Here is a 16,611-nt window from a genome sequence, read left to right as displayed (position 1 = left end):
GTGTCGATATGCAATTTTAACATACCTTCAAAGGAATGATGACTTCAGGCATACATTTATTTCATCTGCTGGAGTAGTATAATTTTAATACTTCAAGAACCGATCTAAAACTTCTAGGGAATTTGTATGTTCGATCGCGTATTCGTTCCGGATGATAACTTCTCTTTAATATTACATGTGTGCACTTCATTCAAATTAATGTCCAGCGGCAACTTAAGGGCCGACTGTGTCGCCCTTCCACATCTTATAATGTATCTTACATACCTGATGAAACTATAGCTATCGACATGTTGTCTTCTAATCTAAACACTTCCTTTCCAATAAGACCAAAGTTTCTTTATGCATAACATCTGGAATTTCTACTGATTTGTAAAATTTTTAAGAAAGTGGGAGTAGTCGGGTCTTATGCCTGAAATATGTAACCAGAGTCGGGGAAACGGACAACTTCGTAAGTTTTACATACATATATGGCGCATTTAAAAAATAGGTGGATAACCCGCTCCTCCAAAATTCAACAAAATATATAGCCTATTTTCACCAAGGGCCATCCCCGTAAATCATCTGTAAATAACATGGAAATCGGTTTGGAAGTTTTGGAGTTGTAACATATTTAAAAAGTGTGGGTTCGGGTTTTAAGGGACGGAGACACAATCCCCATTGTCCATCGAATTAATTTTTCAAACCCTGTTCCGCCGAAATTCAACAGGGTTCATACCTATACATCATCTGAAAATGACATGCAAGTAGGTCCAGAAGTTTTGAAGACAAAACATATTAAAACAAGCAAGAACGGCGTGAATTGTAATGAAGTAAAATGGAACAATTAGTTTCCTTTTGTTTATGAAGAAGACTAAATACCAAATTTCAGCAATATCTGTAAAACAATGTGGCTAACCTTCAAAATACTGAAATTCGAAGGGTACCGTTCTATGGGGGCTATATCAAAACGTCGATCTATACCGCCAAATTTTGGACGGGAAGTTTTAAACTCAAAGAAGACTAAATAAAAAATTTCTGATATTTCGATAAAGATAATGTGGCTAAAACCTTCAAAATACCGAAAATCAAGAGGTACGCTTCTATGGCGGATATAGAAAGATGATAATTAACTTCTGGAATATTTTATAACCCCATGGAAGACTATATAACAAATTTCCGTCATTTCGGTGGGGTATTGACGTCACAACCTTCAGAATCACAAAAATCGGAAGGTACCTTTCTGTGGGGGCTATATCGAAATGTGGACCTATACCGAAAAATTTCATATGGAAAGTTTTGTACCCCAAATGAAGATTAAATACCAAATTTCAACAAGTTCGGTGGAATATTGATGCCACAAACTTCAAAATACCGAACATCGTGAGGTACCGCTCTATGGGGGCTATATAAAGGCGTGGACATAAGTTGCGGAAAGTTTTATACTGCAAACGTAGACTAAGCACCGAATTTCAGCCATTTCATTGTTATAATGAAGCTAAAACCTTCAAAATTCCGAAAAACGGGTGGTACCGTTCTATGGGGGTTATATCAAAACGTGGACCGATGTAGCCTATTTGCAATGTCAAACATCCTAGGAGTAATTAAAACTTCTATAACAAACTACAAAGCTCTATCTTGAAAATTGCGAGCTGTATTTTGATTTTAACAGACGGACGGACGGACATGGTTATATCGATGAATATTTCGATGTGTTACAAACGGAATGTCAGATTTAATTACACCCTCCATATTATGGTGGAGGGTATAAAAGGCATGTTCGGGCGATTATGTCCCAAATAAGAAACTAGGGTGGGAGACACAACCATTGCAAATTCATTTTCAAACCGATACCTTCGCAAGATTAACAAAAATAGCGTTTTAAAAAATAGGGCCTAGGGGAGTTACCCCGCCCCATCCAAAATTCAACAAATATATATTCTTTTTTCACAAGGGGCCATCACTGTACATTCTCTGAAATTTTCAGGAAAATCAATTTAGCAGTTTCAGAGATATAACATAACTTAAAAAAGGCTTGGTCGGGTCTTAAATCCCTAAATTTGCCTTGCAAATTTATTTTCCAACCGATACGTTCGTAATTTTTCCGAAATTGAGGTTTTAAAAAATTTAGGTGTTTTGGATGGTTGAACTTCGGAAGGATTAAATCAATCGTTCGTTTCAGTTTTGCTTAAATAGCGTTTTTAAAAAATACTGCTTAGGGGGAGGTACCCCTCGCCATCCGAAATTCAAAATACTTTTTGAGTCTACACGGAACATACAAACATACACACATTGTCTTTTATATAAGAAGATACATTTCCGACATTGCTGCGAAAGTTATAATTATTGCACATCAACTCATATCCTAGTATGTAATGCAAACCGGATATAAAATCATAACTTGCCTTACCGAGAAGTCCTGTTGTAGAAATTATTGTAACTACAAATGCAACATATTATTTGAAGTCATCTAGTTACATGCTCTGCTGTCAGTAAAATGTTACACTTTCATCACAACTTATCCTTGTGGTTAAAAGCAAATGCCAATGTAATGAAACACAATGTAACGGAGAAGAATTGCATAACTTTTACTTGCTACCACTTTAGACAATGTTGTATTCATGCAAAAATTCTTGTATTTGTTGTCGTTGTTGGTGAAACTGGTAAACTTGCTGAGCGTGATGTCTGACGAGACCAATCTTGTGTTTGTGGATACATCTTGTAGATGTATTAATGTGACTGTTGGTATTGTCCTGGCAAATATCTTGTGGAAGCATACTAAGATAAGGGTGTGAATTTATGATGACTTTAAAGACAATTGTGAAGAATGTTTAGCAGTTATGACTTACTATAAATCTTAATTTTTAATTATAATAAAATTTGTTATCATAATAAGAAAATTTGTTATTTTAGGACAACAAAAATAAATTGTATTTTTGTCTTGTGTACATGAACGGAAGGAAATGGGTTACTCCCTACTACAGAACTATAAACAAAGACATAGAACAAATAAGACTCAAAGAGGTAAATATAACAAGATAGGACATTTTATTGTTATTATTTTTCAGAGAATGGCTTTTGGATTTAACATTATATTAGGACCCGATATGTGAACAAAACATTATGTTAATGATGTTATATGTAACAGAATTTTAACTTTAATACGCAATTTATTGTAGCGGAATAGATACTTGAATTAATAAATTTCGTTTCTATGCAACAAAAATGTTTTTAAAATAATGTATGTCAATGGGAAATGAACCCGATTTTGCATACTTTTTTGCTTGGTAAAAAATATAGTACCTATAATTTCGGTATTCCAGCTTTTCTAGAAGGTGTTTAATTTCCATATATGATGGGTTTTATTAGATTTGGCGCACTTTTGGGGATTTATTATGATAACAGAGTATAATATCTACAGAGCAGCTACAAAATCGGATAAAAATTATGTTTTTGGTCCATTTCACCCGCTAAATATTTCACGATCATCACCAATTAAAAAAGCGATCAATTCTGATGTGAAACCGACCTCCATACCATATTTCGGCCGGACGATCGGTCCATAATTGCGGCCTGAAGTTTGATTACAATTTATAATGGACAGACACGGACTGACGGACGGACGGACACACATTTCAAAATCGCTTTATCTCGCCGAGATATGAAGATTCGTATACCACATTGGGGGTCTCCGACGAATATTTCGCGGTGCTGCATGTTACCCTACATAGTGGTGTAGGGTATAACTATACGGTTTTTTCGCAACTCTTGCTGTTGGCCCTCAAAGCAATATTCCGTCGAAATATACAAAGTTTATTTGCAATTTATAACAAATACGGTCTAAAATAAGAATTACCTACTACTTTCAGGTGACAATAAATGTATTGGATACGGAAAAGCAGTACTATCAAACGAATCATTTTGGAAAATTTTTGTAGTCATTATGCATTTTTATGACTTTTGCGGCTTCTAATGGACTAACAGTATTGAATGTGATAAAGTTCAGTGATAATAAAAGGCGTCGTGCAGGGTCTTCAGATAGTTAAACAACGTATGAGACCATATTGACAATAAACAATGACGAATCGGCCGCAGACAAGTATGCAAAGAATTAATATTTGACTTAATATATATGGCACGATAATGGACCAATGCAAAACAGTCCGATTTTGGCTTTGAAAACATCGAAATACCTCTAGACACTATAGAGAAAAAATGGACCCTCAATGTATTAGTTTGAAAGACCTACAACAGAGCTCTATTTCCTCTCTCAATATTATTGGCATCACTTCATTTTTACTAAATGGATAGATATTATACTCTGTTATCATAATAAATCCCCAAAAGTGCGCCAAATCTAATAAAACCCACCATATATGGAAATTAAACACCTTCTAGAAAAGCTGGAATACCGAAATTATAGGTACTATATTTTTTACCAAGCAAAAAAGTATGCAAAATCGGTTTAATAGTCCGATCGACTCGAAATTTTAAATAAGGCAAGAGCATATGACAATGAAGAAGCTTGCAATTTGAGATGGCGATCAAATAATAGTTAGAGGGTTTAATGGACCACAATTTTTGTGTGAAAATTGTGAACATTTTTAATATACAGCTTATATATTTACTGCTGGAAGATACATTCCGGGCAAGTAAACTATACTTAGAAGAGGAACGTTTGATCTTTCTATTGATTTCAATTGTGTTGGAGTACATGGTAAGATAACAGAGTTACATCCTAATATACCCTGTTATTTGTTTGTAGTGTAGTTATAAACACGCTTACGGTAGAAGAAGATGCTTACAATTTTGGATGATGATCTGATATTATTTAGCGAGTGAAATGGACCATTTCTTTTGTATGAAAAGTACAAAAAAAATTGGTCTATATTTTATTGCCTGGAGGACATATTCCTACATATGGGAAAAGAATTACTGATCTTTCCCCCTGATGCAAATTGTAAAAACGTGTCTTCTAGATAAAGGTCCTACAGCCTAATATATAATGGGTCTTGTGTGGAAACCACATGTTCCCATTCCCAGTTTTTGCATTATTTTAAACGGTGCCCTAGCGTATTAATTGTTTAATTGGATTTTTGTGCATATATTGCAGCATGAGTCAAATAAGTTTTTCAATCGTTGAAGTTGAGGTTCACCATTTAATAAGTCGCGAACTGTTAATATATTTTATAAAATATGAATATATTTATATTAATTGAAGTCTTTTAGCCACGATCTCATAATATGGACCATAACAAATAATTTTCGTGGAAGCTGCGTTGGTGGTAATATAAAACAAGTAAAAAAGTATCAGTCGGCTTTGCCGACAGAGATATACCCTCAGCCTGTGCAAATTGAAACACTTTTTTCACAAAAAAACTTATGTATTTAGGGGGTTTCAAAATTTTGGTCGTATGAACCGAACTTAAGGGAATGGACCGACATAGACCATGGGGGTGAAATAGGGGGTTTTTACACCCATCGGGCTGTTTTCTCAAGAAGTATGGACTTGCCCCTGAAACAACTTTTACCATCGTAATTGAGGCAGCGAATGTAAGTTGCTTCAACAAAAATCAAAGTGATTCAATAGCAGGTCTTAAAGTGAACTTATCCAAAATTTTGTGTGGGAGGTACGGGATGGAGTGGACAAATATAGTCCATATTGGAACCTGATCTATATCTGGTAGATATTATGAGAATGTGGTCCAAATCGGTCACTCCCATCAAGAGTTATCGTGCGCACAATTTTTCCGAATATTTTCGAACTTTTGTGGGGTAGGTACCTGAAGGAGTGGACCGATATGGCTTATCTACAAACTTAAAGTAAGTTTGGAAACAATATTACGAAGACCAAATTTTGGCCGGAATCGGCATTTCCGTTCGAGAATTATCTGGCGCTTCCACCCATAAACATGGTGTCATAGGGTTTGTTTTTCAACTTTCAGGCTATTTTTTCAGGAAGTATGGACTTGCCCCTGAGGAAACGTGTACCTTCGTATAGGGGACAGTGAATACAAGATGTTACAACAAAAACCAAGGCGATTCGAGAGCAGGTCCTAAATGAACTTTTCCCAAATGTTGTGTGGGAGGTACTCGAAGGAGTTTACCGATTGAGTCCATATTGGAACCTGATCTAAGTCTGGTAGAAATTTCATAATGTGCAAAGTATGGACCAAATCGGTTACTCCCTTCAAGAGTTATCGTACGCACAAATTTTCCGAACTTTTGTGGGGGAGGACCGGAAGGAGTGGACCGATATAATCCATCTTTGGATCTGAACTAAGTTTGGACAAAATATTAAGAAAGCCAAATTTTGGACCGAATCGGCAGATCCGTTCGAGAGTTATCTTGCGCTCCAACCACTACACACGGTGTCATAGGGTTTTTTGTAACTTTCAGGCTATTTTCTCAGGAAGTATGGACTTGCCCCTAAACTTACAGCGTCGTATAGAGGACAGCGAATACAACTTGCGTAAACAAAAATCAAAGCGATTCGAGACCAGGTCCTGAACTGAACTTTTCCCAAATTTTGTGTGGGAGGTACCCGAAGGAGTGGACCGATTGAGTCCATATTGGAACCTCATATAAGTTTGGTAGAAATTACACGATGCGCAAAGTATAGACCAAATCGGTTATTCCCTACAAGAGTTATCGTGCGCACAAGTTTTGCGATAATTTTTGAACATTTGTGGGGGAGGTACCTGAAGGAGTGGACCCATATGGCCCATCTTCGAACTTAAATCGAATCTGGACAAAATATTTCGATACCCAAAATTTGAACCGAATCGATTGATCCGTTCGAGAGTTATCGTGAGCACCAGCCTGCCAGACAGACAGACGGACGGACATTGCTAGATCAACTCAAAATTGTCTGAATCGGATATCGTACAAACATACTTGGGGTCTAAAACCATTATTTCGATGAGGCACATTTTTGGTCGTATCAAAGTGTAAATACCCTCTTTAGCCTAAAGGCTGAGGGTATAAAAATTGGAAAATGTGTTGAAGTAAACATGTTTTTTTGTGTTCTTTTTTATTTCTGGCCAAACCACGCAAAATTCGAACCTGCGCTCAAAGAAAGAACTAAACAATACCCTTTGGGCAACATGGTTCTAGTGTATGACTTTTGGATATATACACTGCATCCCCCTAAAATCGATGCTGAAATATACAACTGTCGTACAGGTACCCCTGAACCCGCACGATTTTAGTTTTTTTACGTGCCGGATCTAATGAGCTCTTCCTCGGTCGAATCCATCCAATAAAACGCCGGATATAGATACCTTGAAAGTAGGAAAATCTGCAAAAATATATTTTGACAATTCCGCGAATTGAACCGCGATTTTCTTTGATTATTTTTGCATAAATGTAATCCTTTATACGCGATTATAATATTTGCCTAAAAGGTGTGTCACAAATTACAAAGATTCAGTAGTAATATCCCTATTTATCCCAAAATAGAATGCGGTGGCACATCCGCAGTTCTTGACGAATCTGTCTAAAATAATTTATAGTGACGTATTTTTAATAGGGGGCCATTAAAATCGGATGCACCTTATAATCATATGCACATCGCGTAATTTTTCCCACTTGAAGGTTTTTTGAATAGTAAGATGCAACTGATGTCACACTTTGGCCGCTGAATGAAACATGGGAAAATCCATGCATATTGATAGACATAGACTCCCTGTATCCGAAAAGCACATGCACCTCAACCGATTTAAACCAATTCGCGAATTATACGGTTTTTAACTTCTATGTTTTTTCTTTGATTGTAATTTCAATATTACTCTCTACTTCTTATTTCTATTGCTTATCACAGAAAGCAAATATACTTTCACGATGACTAATTACTTTTCTCGTAGAAGTTTAAGCAAAATACTTCAGGATTTGGATCGACATTTAGCGAAATAATAGAATAACTCCCAACATTTATTTTTCAAATTTTTCGTATGTAACCAAAAATATATTTTTGAAATAATTTCCAACAATAAGTTTCCGTTCTTTGTTGTTGCTGTAATATGCAAGTTATAAACGCGATCTTTATAATTTTGGTCTCACATTTTTCTACGCATTGTCTAGATTCTGTACGTATTTTTAAATTATTTTTTTTAGAGATTTTTTGGACTCTGATTTAGAATAAATAAAATTTATTCCAAGATTTCTTCAATATTTTTTGATTTTCCGCGAAAATAAAAATAAATTTAGCAACTATTTTAGCATCTACGGATATATATCAAATGCTGCTAACGATTCATATATACATGTTCTTTTTAAAACACAATAGGAATTTTTAAATATTTTTTCTTTACAAAAGAGTAAAACTGCATATAACTTTTGAGTGCAGCATCCAATTTTGTGAACGCGAACAAATATGAAACCACGATTTTTTTCGTAACCCATGTACCAAAAATGGTGGATGTGCTCGCCAAAAAAGTTTTTAATTTTTTTCTATGTAATCGTAAAGAATATTTGAAATTTACCGTATAAACTTTCATACGGGCAAAATGTGCCTCACCGAAATAATGGTTTTAGACCCCAAGTATGTTTGGACGAAATGTGTTTCAGACAATTTGGAGTCGATTTAGCAATGTCCGTCCGTCTGTCTGTCTGGCTGGTGCGCACGATAACTCTCGAACGGATGAATCGATTTGGTCCAAAATTTGGCTTTCGCAATATTTTGTCCAAACCTAGTTTAAGTTTGAAGATGGGTTATATCGGTCCACTCCTTGCGGTACCTCCCCCACAAAAGTTCGAAAATGTTCGGAAAATGTGTGCGCCTGATAACTCTTGAAGGGACTAACCGATTTGGTCCATACTATGTACATCGTGAAATTTCTACCAGACTTAAACGAGGTTCCAATATGGACTCAATCGGTCCACTCCTTCGGGTACATCCCACACAAAAATTCGGATAAGTTAAGATTAGGACCTGCTCTCGAATCGCTTCGACGTTTGTTGCATCAACTTGCATTCACTGCCCTCCACACTACGGTACAAATTTCATCAGGGGCAAGTCCGTACTTCCTGAGAAAATAGCCTGAAAGATGCAAAAAGCCTCTATGACACCGTGTGTAGTGGTTGGAGCGCAAGATAACTCTTGAATGGATTTGCCGATTCGATCCAAAATTTGGCCTTTGTAACACTTTGTCCAAACATAGTTTAAATTCGAAGATAAGCCATATCGGCCCACTCCTTCAGCTACCTCTCCCACAAAAGTTCAAAAATGTTCGGAAAAATTGTGCGCACGATAACTCTTGAAGGGAGTGACCGATTTGGTCCATACTTTGCACATCCTAATATGTCTACCAAATATAGATCAAGTTCGAATATGGACTATACAAGTCCACTCCTTCTGGTACCTCGCACACAAATTTTCGGATAAGTTCGCTTTAAGACCTGCTCTCGAATCACTTTGATTTTTGTTGAAGCGATTTGCATTCGCTACCTTCGTTACGACGGTAAAAGTTTTTCAGGGGCAAGTCCATATTTGTTGGGAAAACAGCCCGAAAGGTGTAAAAAAACCCTATGTCACTATATGTGGCGGTCGTAGAGCACTCTAGAACTGTTGAACGGATTTGGTCAAACATTGGGTCTTCGTCATATTATATCCAAACTTAGTTTCATGGGGCAATACCGGTCCACAACATCCAGTACTTCTCCCCAATATTTAAAAAAAAATGCCACTAAAAAGCAATGACGATATCACTTGAATGGGGCAACCAATTTGGTCCAAACTTTGGATCTCCTTATATTTTGTCAAAATTTAGTTTAACTTTTAAAATAGCCCATATCGGTCCTCTCTAAGGGTACCTCACCCACAAAATTTCAACATTTGTGTTTTAGTGCAGTTAATTCCTAATCCTGATTTTTGTCGGCAAGTTCAAATGCCCAAAAGGGTCACAAGACCTTAAATACATTCGATCTGTCCGTAGGTGAAAGTTTCACTTCACATTGGCTGAGGGTATACATATGTATATCTGTCGGCCAAGCCGACTGACACTTTTTTTACTTGTTTGTAAACGATTTCCCAGCCAGGCAAAATCAAATTTTCAACGGTGGCAAAATATCCTTCAGTAAGGTTTGCGACATTTTCTGAGTATTTCAGCCATATAAAACTTCTCTACAATTGGTGTCTTCGGGCATGCCTTTCGGACTCGGAGAGAAGCTGTGGGTCCCATATGAATTTGCGAATATGAATCGGGGTACACTCACTCATTGCTATGAGAGAAGTCTCCCTTGTCCCTTCTAGGATGTTTTTGAAACAATAATTATATTAGTATTTAAGGTTGGTGGGACACGGTACCATAATCCACAATGTTACAATAAGTTTATTTGTTCCATAAAGAAATTTTGATATGTGGAAAGCTAATTCCCAGGGGTAAAGGTGTGGGGTATCACATAGTCGTCGCCGTCCGACTATAGCCTTGGCTTACTTGTTTTTACATAATTTGTTGTCATAAGCGAACAGTTAATATGCAATTTTTTTACAATTTTGGCCTTTGCAATACATTTGTTGTTTGTATGTGTTTGATTGATGTTTGAATTGAGTTTATGTTCAATCCTCATGAAATATTTTTTTAACTCTGTACATTTAGTCTTTAACATATCATTAAACAATAAAGATCTCATACATTAATATTTTAAATATCCATAAACTGATATTAAATAATTATTACATTTTATTAAATTTTAAACAGACAACTGAATTGGCACAAGTAAAAAACAAATTGAAAAGTAGGAAAAAATAATTAATTAAATCATCAATTTAATTACGTACACATTGACGATTTTTATTTGCATAAGCTTTTATCGGATTTTGTATAATGAGATTTAAATGATTTCCAACAAGTTGTTAATGCATTCAGTCAATCATTTTCTATGACTATTAATAATAACACTGTGCTACAAAAGTTGACTAAAAAATACTCAAGCATTCTGATGTAGAATTGATATCGTTTTGAGGTCCCTGGATAACGGAAATACCTTTGGTTCCTTTCGATTTAGTTTGTTGTTGTTTTATAACGGTTAATGAAGTGAAAAACGTGGTTTCTAGGGTTTTTTCAACTTGAAACGGGCATAACCTCTATTTTTCACAACGGAATTATATTCTTTGTTTTTTTTTTAATGGACAAGTAATTCGAGCAAGCCATTATGTTTTGATATCGGTTAACAAATAGTTAAGGCATAGTGGTTGAATGCGAACAAAAACGTATCCAAAAACGGGAAGATGCTTTTCCTCTTGATCTAGGGCTCTTAAAAGATACCAAACATTATGATGATTTGTTTTTTTACCAAAAAGGCAATTAAGTTAACTTTTGAAAACCGGAAAATCGGTTGAAAAATTGTAGATAAGTTATGCAATTTTAATTTTACTTTTTGGCTTCCGCCCGTATGTGGTAATCACTCTAGCATCCACAAAAATTGAGGTTGATCGCCGAAGTTTTCGAACTATGAATTTTTTGTTTGTGTTCAGGTCAAGTTCGAAGATGGACTTTATCGACCCTAATTAGCAATAACTCGACATTTAAAGTTCGATGTGGCCAAGAAACTTCTCAAAAATGTTGGACTTATGTCCACGTTTTGGTATAGATCCCATAAAAAGGTACCGCCCGATTTCAGGTATTTTGGCGATTTTAGCTACATATTCAGACCGAATTAGGTCTAATGTTGAATTTGGTAGATGTTCCTTGATCATCGGGAACCCTATGTGCCAAATTATAGATAATTCGGTCTGAAAACGTAGCTAAAAACGTCAAAATACCTGAAATCGTCAGGCTCCGCTATATGCAAAGAAAAAATTTTAACCATTTGATAAAATAATTCAAAGGTCTGATTAATTTTTATACCCTCAGCCTTTAGGCTAAGGAGGGTATATACACTTTGATACGATGAAAATGTGCCTCATCGAAATAATGGTTTTAGACCCCAAGTATGTTTGGACGAAATGTGTTTCAGACAATTTGGAGTCGATCTAGCCATGTCCGTCCGTCTGTCTGTCTGTCTGTCCTGCTGGCTGGAGCGCACGATAACTCTCGAACGGATGAACCGATTCGGTTAAAATTTTGGCTTTCGCAATATTTTGCCCAAACTTAGTTTAAGTTCGAAGATGAGCTACATCGGTCCACTCCTTCCGGTACCTCCCCCACAAAAGTTCGAAAATGTTCGGAAAGTTTGTGCGCACGATAACTCTTGAAGGGAGTGACAGATTTGGTCCATACTTTGTATAGCGTATACTTTCTACCAGAGTAATATGAGGTTCCAATATGGTCTCAATAGGTTGACTCCTTCGGGTACCTCCCACACAAAATTTTGGAAAAGTTCAGTTTAGGGCCATCTCTCGAATCGCTTTGATTTTTGTTTTAGGAACTTGTATTCAATGCCCTCCATACGACGGTACAAGTTTCATCAGGGGCAAGTCCATACTTCCTGAGAAAATAGCATGAAACTTGCAAAAAAACCCCTATGACACCGTGTGAGGTGGTTGGAGCGAAAGATGACTCTCGAACGGATCTGCCGATTCGGTCCAAAATCTGTCCTTAGTAGTATTTTGTCCAAACATAGTTTAAGTTTGAACATAACTCATATCGGTCCAATCCTTCAGGTACCTCCCCCACAAAATTTCAAACATGTTCGGAAAAATTGTTCGTACGGTAACTCTTGAAGGGAGTGGCCGAATTGGTCTAAAACCCCCCTAAATACATACGTATTTTGGGAAAAATTGTTTCAATATACACAGGCTGAGGGTATATCTCTGTCGGCAAAGCCGACTGATACTTTTTTACTTGTTTGTAAACGATTTCCCAGCCAGGCAAAATCAAATTTTCAACGGTGGCAAAATCTGATTAATTTTTAATTGATTTTTTGCCGATAAAAGTAATGTTCATATTGAAAATTGTCGATAAAAAATTGTAGTTTTCATTAGAAATTATTTTGATAAAGCAATTATCATATTAACTAAGAAATTTGTTGAACTTTATTTTTTCAATCGATAAAATATTTTTCATATTAACAAACTGGTTTATTGATTTTTTAATTTTTATTTGAACAAAAATGTCACATATACAATATCTGAGAGTAATAATCAACAACGAATGGGACATTTCTAAAGAAATAGCCTGCAGGATTGAAATGGCTAGAGACACATTCTTTAAATATAAAAAAGTCTTTACAAGCCACAATGTAAACTTAAAAACTAAACTAAGATATATTATATGGTCTGTCCTATTATATGGCGTGGAAATATGGACCTTAAAATCCGCAGATATGAAAAAAACTCGAAGCCTTTGAGATGTGGACATATCGACGCATCCTAAAAATATCGTGGACACACTTCATATCAAATAATGAAGTTCTCAGAAGATTACACAGAGAAAAAGAGCTGTTGAATAACATAAAGAGACGAAAAACATAATACTTGGGACACGTTATGAGAAATCAAAAATACAAACTGCTGCAAAGTATTATCCGTGTAAACTTCGAAGGAAGGCCTACAAGGGGGAGGAAACAGCTTCTGTGGATCAACAACATCCAAGAATGGACCGGCATACGTGACGTCATAAACCTGCTAAGCGAAGCTAGAAGCTAGAAATATTTAATAATTCACACTATTGTAATACTATACTTATATTTGCATTTTGGTCGCCAACATTCGAAAATCGAATAGGCAAATAAAGAAGAAGATACAATAAGGTTTTTTTTAATCTATATATATAAAGAGGATGATGTTACTTACTACGCTTATAACTCAAGAACCGCTGAACAGATTTTGACAATTCGCACCAATTCGGAATGGTCTCATGGCAGAAAAGGATAAAACCTAAAAAAATCGCGGAAATTTGCCAAAAATTCGAGTTTCGCGTTTGGAGTAAATCTTGACACTTATTTGGACAGTTTTTGGCGAAAATTGTATTTGCACCTGCTGTGAGGGTCCATTGTACGCCTTTGTCAATTTTTGAAAGTTGTATAGAATTTTTTATTCACAATCAAATCGATTTTCATTTATTTTCAAGTGTCTTTTTAGGAAATTAATAGCGAAAAATGGTTAAAAGGGCTTAGTTTGGAGTTTGTAAAGATTAGTGGTGGTTTCGGTCAGATACCGATTGAAAATACTAAGATGATAATGCCAAAAGTGGTTTCCACAGTTTGGAGGAAAAAGGTACAAATCCACAAAATTGGTGTGTTAATTGAAACATCAAGAACTCCGAGGTAATTTCATTGGAAGTGAAGTTGTGGCATATATGTATACTTTTAAACCGTAGGTAAAAACATCTTCGAAAGATGAACTTCAATGTATGCGGTATAATATTTAAGCTGTACCAGATATATTTTGATACTGTTTAGATTCTGTCATGATACAAAAAAAAGGCAATTACAAACGGCCAAATACATACATACAAACATACATATGTACATTGGTACTGTTGGTACAATGTATGTATGTCATTCGAAAAAACGATGATATTCAAAATTGGAAAAAAACAAAAAAACGGAGGTACTGGAGTTTTTTTTTGGTCGAATTATCTGACAAATATTTTTTATCGGCGACATAAGTAGGTAAATACTTATTAATCGTTAATTAGTTTGTGATATTAATTTGACTATGTTATTTACGTCGAAATTAAATATAGGGTGACCAAGTAATCGACAACAGTCACGTGTTAGTATGACAAGACTTCAAGCATCCGAAACACACAAAGAACAGCAACGAATAGAATAGCTCTGTCCATGTTTCCACAGCTATTGCATCTAATACCGAATTTGCAGTGCAAGTAGAATTCGGGAGATCACATTAAATAGAGAAGTCAGAAAAAAATAAGTAAAAAAGTAAAAAAGCATTCTGAACTAAAACGGAATAATTATATTCTTTCCTGTCCACAATTTTATACGAATATATTTTGTGACCTCTGATACCTAAATAAGGTAAAAAAATTGTATTCAATCGGTAAGGAACCTTATATGGGGCTATATCAAAGTGAAAATCGGGAGGTACAGTTATACAGGGGGCTATACCTAAACATGGACCTATGTTGACAGTTTTTGGTGGAGATATTTTGTGATTACTAGAAACCTCAACGCTCAAAATACAGGTAGTTCGATCAAAAATGTTTGCTAAAATACTCAAAATACCAAAAATCGGGTGGTACCGCTATATGGGGGCTATACCAAAACATGGACCTTGACTGCTTTTAGTGGATATACTTTGGGAACCACTGGGAACCCCAAACCTGAAATTACAGATAGTTCGGTCAATAAATGTAATTAAAATCCACACAATACAGAAAGTCGGGAGGTACCGTTATATAGTGGCTCTAGCAAAACATGGACCTATGTTGACAGTTTTTTGTGGAGATGTTTTGTGATTACTAGGAACCTCAACTGTCAAATTACAGGTAGTTCGGTTAAAAATTTTAGCTAATATCCTCAAAATACCGATAATCGGGAGGTACCGCTATATGGAGGCTATACCAAAACATGGACCTATGTTGACGGTTTTTGGTGGAGATGTATTGTGACCACTGGGAACCCCAAACGTGAAATTACAGGTAGTTCGGTCAAAAAATGTAGTTAAATTCCAAAAATACCGAAAATCGGGAGTTAGCGTTATATGGGGGCTATACCAAAAAGTGTTCCGATATAACCCATCTTCGAATTTTCCCTGCCTGTGGAAAAAAGACGCTCGGGTGCAAAAAATATAGCGCTCTAGCTCAATTATTGCGAACGCTAGAGTGATTACAACAGACGGACAGACAGACAGACGGTCATGGCTAGATCGTCTTAAAATTTTATCCTGATCAATAATATATGATTAGTTCGATGTGTTACAAACAGAAAAACAAACTAAATATACCCTCCCTACTATGGTGGAGGGTATAAAAACAGACGAAGGTGGCTACCTGATAACGATCGGATCAAAATGGGTAAATAGGTTGAAATGGGTTAATTGATTAAAACGCAAATTTAAATAAGCACTATATTCAGCATTAAATTCAAATTCATATTCAATTGCTTTAGTGAAACAAGAATTGCAGAAAACCATCGATTATGAAACGAGTAGGGCGTTATGATATTATTTTGCTTCAACTGCGCTACCAAATATTTTTATTTACATCGCAAAACGTGTTATTTGCTTAAAAAATATATCTTAGTCCCGATTTAGAGTTACCTAATTTTTTTCGCGGCTATTGACAGTTTATAGAAGACAGAGTCGAGGAAAATAGAAACACTTTGCCTCTCAGTACCTTCTCTCTTCGTCAAACTGACAATTGTCAAAAGTACAATTGTCTAATGTGCATCTGCTTCAAAGATAGTCCTAAACAGTTCAAAACAAAGAAATGTTTGCCATTGAACAAGGTGATAGCAATAATAGTATTATAGGTTTGAACCAAAGCCATAAAGTTCTGTACCTAACAAACTGCGAGACGAAGTTCGCCGGGTCCCCTAGTATCAAATAATATCGATATGTATAATGTTCATATTTACAATTATTTCGTTGATTTTATGTTAAATATAAACCCAAAAGCCACAAAAAGATAGATAAGTACACACACACACTTATGAATGGTGGTGGTTGCTTCTTTTATTGAAATGTATAGAAATGCCAAACACAAAAGCAACAACAAACTCTAGGTACAT

This window comes from Musca autumnalis, unplaced genomic scaffold (assembly GCF_047663935.1).
Source record: "Musca autumnalis isolate F117 unplaced genomic scaffold, ASM4766393v1 scaffold_3, whole genome shotgun sequence".
Lineage (NCBI taxonomy): Eukaryota > Metazoa > Arthropoda > Insecta > Diptera > Muscidae > Musca > Musca autumnalis.
The sequence above is the reverse complement of the archived record's forward strand: the minus strand, read 5'-3'. Positions refer to the sequence as shown.